This window comes from Mixophyes fleayi, chromosome 5, assembly GCF_038048845.1.
Source record: "Mixophyes fleayi isolate aMixFle1 chromosome 5, aMixFle1.hap1, whole genome shotgun sequence".
In the NCBI taxonomy this organism is placed as follows: Eukaryota; Metazoa; Chordata; class Amphibia; order Anura; family Limnodynastidae; genus Mixophyes; species Mixophyes fleayi.
In genome coordinates this window covers 10,626,143-10,632,142 of record NC_134406.1, presented here as the reverse complement: position 1 = coordinate 10,632,142, position 6,000 = coordinate 10,626,143, and positions in this window count along the sequence as shown.

The following is a 6,000-nucleotide window of genomic DNA, read 5'->3' as shown; positions in this document are numbered from 1 at the left end:
TATACATATATACATATGAACTGTATTTGCATAGACTGTGCATAATTATGCTATAATTTATGTTTAGTGATGTTATCACTTTAATACTTATAAGAACCCCCAACATATTGCATGAACAACATTTGGGGCTAGATTTACTAAGCTGCGGGTTTGAAAAAGTGGGGATGTTGCCTATAGCAACCAATCAGATTCTAGCTGTCATTTTGTAGAAGGTACTAAATAAATGAAAGCTAGAATCTGATTGGTTGCTATAGGCAACTTCCCCACTTTTTCAAACCCACAGCTTAGTAAATCTAGCCCTTGGATGTAGATTATAAGGAAATCAGTGTCCTTGTTAAACATTACTTTTTAAAACATTTTTGCCTTATGACATTGCACTTTTTTTGGTCACAGAAACCGAACTCAGTGTCAGTTAAATGGATATAAGAAATGAATAAGATGTACATTATCTCATAGATAACTAATAAAAACAATCTATGTATCAACAAGAGAATACATTTGCACAGTATCACTAAGATTTTCAACAGGATTTATATAACTTATTAAGTTATTTAGCTCACTCTCTAAGCTTGTTGGTGCATTGATATACTTTTAACATATAAAAAAAAAATAATTATAGTTTTAAATAAAACGGTCCATTTATGGGAGTGTTTTATGTGTGCAAACAGCATGACTTGTAATGCCCAAAGTACGAAAATAAATCAAATGTTAGAGAAACAGTCGCTTCAATATGCAATATCTAACAAATGTTAAAAATCAAGCTTGTTTGCTAAATTACAATAAAAAGAATCTCTTCTGACAGCACAGCTCATGAAATTGTACAACTATGAGGAAAGATCAATGTTAAATTAACTGAGCAAACAAAAGAAAGCTCTCACATAGACTGAAGTATAAACTTATGAGAAACCCAAGAAAGTAGACAGATTTTCAGCCTGAAAAGAATAGAGGTCTCGACAACTGTCATGTAATTTATTTATCATAGTATTTTCTTACTGCTCCAAGTCAGGTAAAATAGCAGAAAAAAAATACAAACTAATTTTGAGAATAAACATAAAAAGGGTCATAAATAAAAACAAGCAGTTAAAAGAAAGTTTTATTAAAACAGGGCCAACATTTTTTTCCTCAAATTCTCCTTTGTCCCCCTTACAGTTAGGTGTCCAAAATTACATCCTATATTGAATACGTTTATATTTTTACTAGTGGCATACAATGGTACTACTATGTTTGTATTATGTGTATTTACCGTACATTTTATGCAACTTATAATTTTATTTGCCTTTGCAGCAGCTGCCTGGCACTGAGTTCTGCGCACTCAGCTTTCTGTCAACAGGTGTTCCTTCTTCCTTTTTCCTCTCAGTTTTCCCAATTGTATTCCAGTTAATTTATATATTTTATAGTTATTATCAGGACCTAGGGGCATAACCCTCCATTTATCTACATTAAATTGAATTGGCTATTTAACAGCTCTAGCTGCCATTTTGTCTAAATGTGTTTGTAGCACTTTCCTACTCTGCTCTGTGTTAAAACCCTATGTAATAAGACTATAGTATAAAGGTTTTAAAAAGAACAGTGCCACATACTGCTCCCTGTAGCACACAGCTAATAAATGTATCCTAATATGTTCCATCTGTAGCTAACCTATGGAGGCTCTTCACCTTGATTTCAGCTTTTATCTTTGCTAACCTGATTTCCTTCTTACATATTTTGCTACTTTGCTTGTACTTTCATAATAAATTTGATTCATTCCAAGAAATGACAACTTAAATGCTGTTTTTTATCTATTCACGACTAATAAATTTGTAACTTAGTCTCATTGGTTTCCTTTAATTCCTATAACTGTTGTTCCATATTTGTAAACCTTCCAAAATGTTCTCTGTGCTTTTATTTAAGAGTGAACTTTTCCAGTCTGCAGACTTTAATGTGCCAGTGAGCTGATTTAACTTTGCTTTTGAAGTATTCCTTTTTTTTTTGTGTAGTTCCTAGACACAATTTTTTTAAACTGAAGTCAAATGTTATCATGTGATCATTATTCCCCAAATTTCCATTATGCATTACATATATAGGGAATATAAAACATTTACACACCCTTATTAAAACTGTCAATGTTTTATGTAAAGCCTGAAATCAATGTAAATCGTGTCAGACCATTATCCGCCTTTAATGTCACCTTGCAACCATCAAAATTCAAGCAAAATATAAATAGATAATTAGGAAAAATAGGAGAAAATATAAAACTTATAATACCCTGGTTGCGTAAGTGTTCACAATGTGTCTGTAGCTATGTTCCAAATCATGTTACAAGCTAATTAGCACCTTTCATCAATGAAAGTGACTGTGATTAATAGAGGTCAGCTGCTTCTGTATAATTTCCTTGCATCCTATTGGGATAGCCATGGTCTTCAATTATCATGGTCTGTATATAAAAGTCATCTTCCTGTACCCTTTTATTATTATTATTATCTTTGACTTATAAGGCACCACAAAGGGTCCGCAGCACCGTACATTACATATACAGAAAACAGAACCAAGACACAACATGATACACAAATATATACAAACACAGGTGACAGGGTAAAGCAAATCAGATTATATCTCATAGATAGTGAAAGGGATGGTAGAAATCAGCAAGAAGAAGGCCGAAGCTTAAGAAAACAGGGAAAACAGGGCTAGCAAAGCAGGCCAAGAGGTACAGAGGGTGAAGGAACAGTAGACGGAGCACACAAGGAAAGAGGGCCCTGCTCATGAGAGCTTAAAACCTAAAGGGAAGAGGGAGACACAAATAGGGTGGTACTAACTGGGGGAGAGAGCCAGGACAAGAAAGTTAGGAGGACTGATAGACTTGAATAAAGAAATGAGTCTTAAGGGCACGCTTGAAGCCTTTGAGAGTAGATGCTAACCTGATGGAACGTGGAAGATCGTTTCACAGCAGGGGAGCAGCCCGGGCAAAGTCCTGAAGACGAGAGTGAGAGGAGGTAATCAGTGAAGTAGTGAGGCAGCGGTCAGAAGCAGAGCGGAGGAGGCGGGTAGGAGAGTAGGTAGAGATGAGATTGGAGATGTAGGGAGGGGAAAATTGACTAAGAGCTTTAAAGGTGAGGGTGAGGAGTTTAAATTTAATTCTGTAGGGTATGGGGAGCCAATGTAGTGGAGCCTTGTATCTTTATTTGATTATAGAACTCCTTTGGGACTTTTAACTTGACAATTTTAACTTGGGTGATTATATATTATTAATACCAAAGACAGTTCAGAAAAATTATCTAATCATTCCCTTCAAGCTATAACACCAGTTGCAGTACCCACACTTTTTGGGCCTGACTCATTAAGGGGAGCAAAGCAAAAAACAAGGAGTAAGTTTGCTCTTGGACAGACCATGTTACAATGCAAGGGCTGCAGTTTAGTTTATTATTTTGCACATAAGATAAATACTGGCTGTTTTTTCATCTAGCACACAAATGCTCGATAAGTTTAGTTTTACACTGAAATTTAACGTTGATCTAGGACTTGCTCTATTGCAAATAAAAATATGTCCCAATATTTTACATTTATCTCTCCCTCCAAAGCAATATGTTTTTCCCAGGTGCAAAGTTGCCCCTTTTTTAAGGTTTGATCTCCTTAATTACTCAGGCCCTTTATGTTTAAAAATAGACCTATCAGCATTTTAAAAGGTCAATTACAATTTGTTTAAAATAAACAACAAACCCTAAAACACTTACCAATACAGTCATAGACACGTATACGCATGTTTGCACTTTCTATAACAGAGCTACACACGCCATATTGCACTGAAACACATAACACTATGCAGGAATAATTATATTCAAAATAATAATATATATCATAAATTATATTATAAATTAGAAACAAAGCACACACTTTTGTGTCTCATCGATGGAGCAAATCAATACAGGAATCTTGGAAAGAGAGAACAAAAAGTTGGAAATAGACAAATTTTTAAAACTGTTCCACAATTCACTTCGTTCTGCCTTTGGCCATGAAAGTTTGTAAACTTTGCCCAGTGAAAATTGGTCTTAAGTGTCTCACAATCACACCCTATGGTAGGATAAATTGACTGTCATTGACCCAGCAATATTCATAGACTATAAGTTCTGTAAAATGTGAATTTACAAATACCGGGTGGACATGGAAAGGAGAAGCAAAAGTGGAAGATTGTATCAGTAAGATTTTTGCACCTCTGGGAAAAGGTCTCTTATGTAGCTGAACTGGATTGGCACAAACATTTGTAGCAAGGTATAGACTCATTCCATTGCATTAGTGCATCATGTTTAGGCTCCAGTATCTGACATAGAGGCTGAGCGCATATAGAAATTGTATATTTACTGAAAATTACATGACTTATTTACTTAAATTACTTAAAATCCAATGCAAGTTAGAGCAAATACATATATTAGATCTGGCAGATTCTTTTTTTACCCTTTCGGCGCTGTCTGTATTCTGTGGTGGAAGCACAAGGGAGGAGAAGGGCCAGGCTAGACAGATGAGCATCACTGGTAATCACAGCTGCCAGCTGTCCCTTAACTACATATCAGTTGTCAAGGAAGTGCACATTAATGGTGGAGGTACGTGGAAGCAAAAGTTGTCACGTTGTCAAGGTCAATTCAGCAGTATAATCGTGTAAAGAAATAATGTTTTCTCAGCACACCAAGAGATCTGCTGGATTAAATGGAATGTAAGACTGAATAAATAACACAAATTGTGAGAATTTTTCCTTATAACCAAATATTGGAGATTATGAAACCCAATATGTCACAGCTAGATTCATTTTCACATTCAGATTTGTTTAGTACAGAAGTAAGTTAAACTTACTTGGGAGTGACGATCGCAGAACAAGCCAGGAAAGTCCACCTATAAAGTACAATGGAGACTACAGTCTGAGGCTGCATGGCAGCAAATAGATTGGACAACCTTGACTTTACTGAGGAAGCCATAACAAAAAGAAATACAGTACACAGAGCTATTTCTGAAATATGTGATGCCTTTACTAATCATGTAGTGATTGATAATAAAATAATAAAAATGGTAAAATGTTGTTCAAATCCATGAATCATAATCTCATTGAATATCTGTGGGATGTGATAGAAAGTTAATAACCCATCAATTTTCCTACAGTATATCACTAAATGCTAACCTACTATGTGTAACATTAAGAATAAAATTCTTCCTGATATTGGTAACGATACTTCATTATTTTAGCTCATTTATTGATGATTACCAGTTACCCCCTATATTAATTTTATATAAATATTTGAGTAGTTTGGTAACGTTTTGATTTGCTTTCAGAGTTTTAAATAGCTTTCAGTTACTCAGTTTTAAGTGAACCTAATTTACAGCATATGCTATTTAAAAATATTCTAAATGATACCTTTATTTGCAGTAATTTCATTTGAGCCTATAACTGTATTATTATTATCTTTCAGACCTTATACTGCTAATTACTGCATAGAGCCAGGACAATTATGATTATAACATTGTTTGGTCTGCTATGCGTGAAGACATATGTAGAGTTTGTAATTCAAAAGATATTTTGCTGAAGAATTGTTATACAATTGTTCTGTATTATTCAAAAATACAATGTGGTAGGAATAAGCTTATGGCCTTGAAATTTCATTTGTTTTCAAAATATGCAATGAATGATCGTAGGAAGATGAATATTTGTATATAAAACCTGCTGTAAAGGTATGACAAGACTGTGCTCTGATTACCCATGAAATGTCAATGATATAGTACAATAGGTGGTACAGGGTACTGCATTCTGATTCTTGAAAGTAGCACCACATTCTGAAAGTGAAGGACACACAATGATATTTTTTTTTAAAAAAAAATAATAATAGTAATTTAAACCCCATTAATTTTGTTTTACATCAAATCTATTTTTATTATTTTTTTCAAAATTAGCAATAACAAATGAAACAATAAGAAACATATAAATTAAACCCCTCCCCCGACCACAATCCCAAGGTACAGTATTATGGTATTACATGCAAA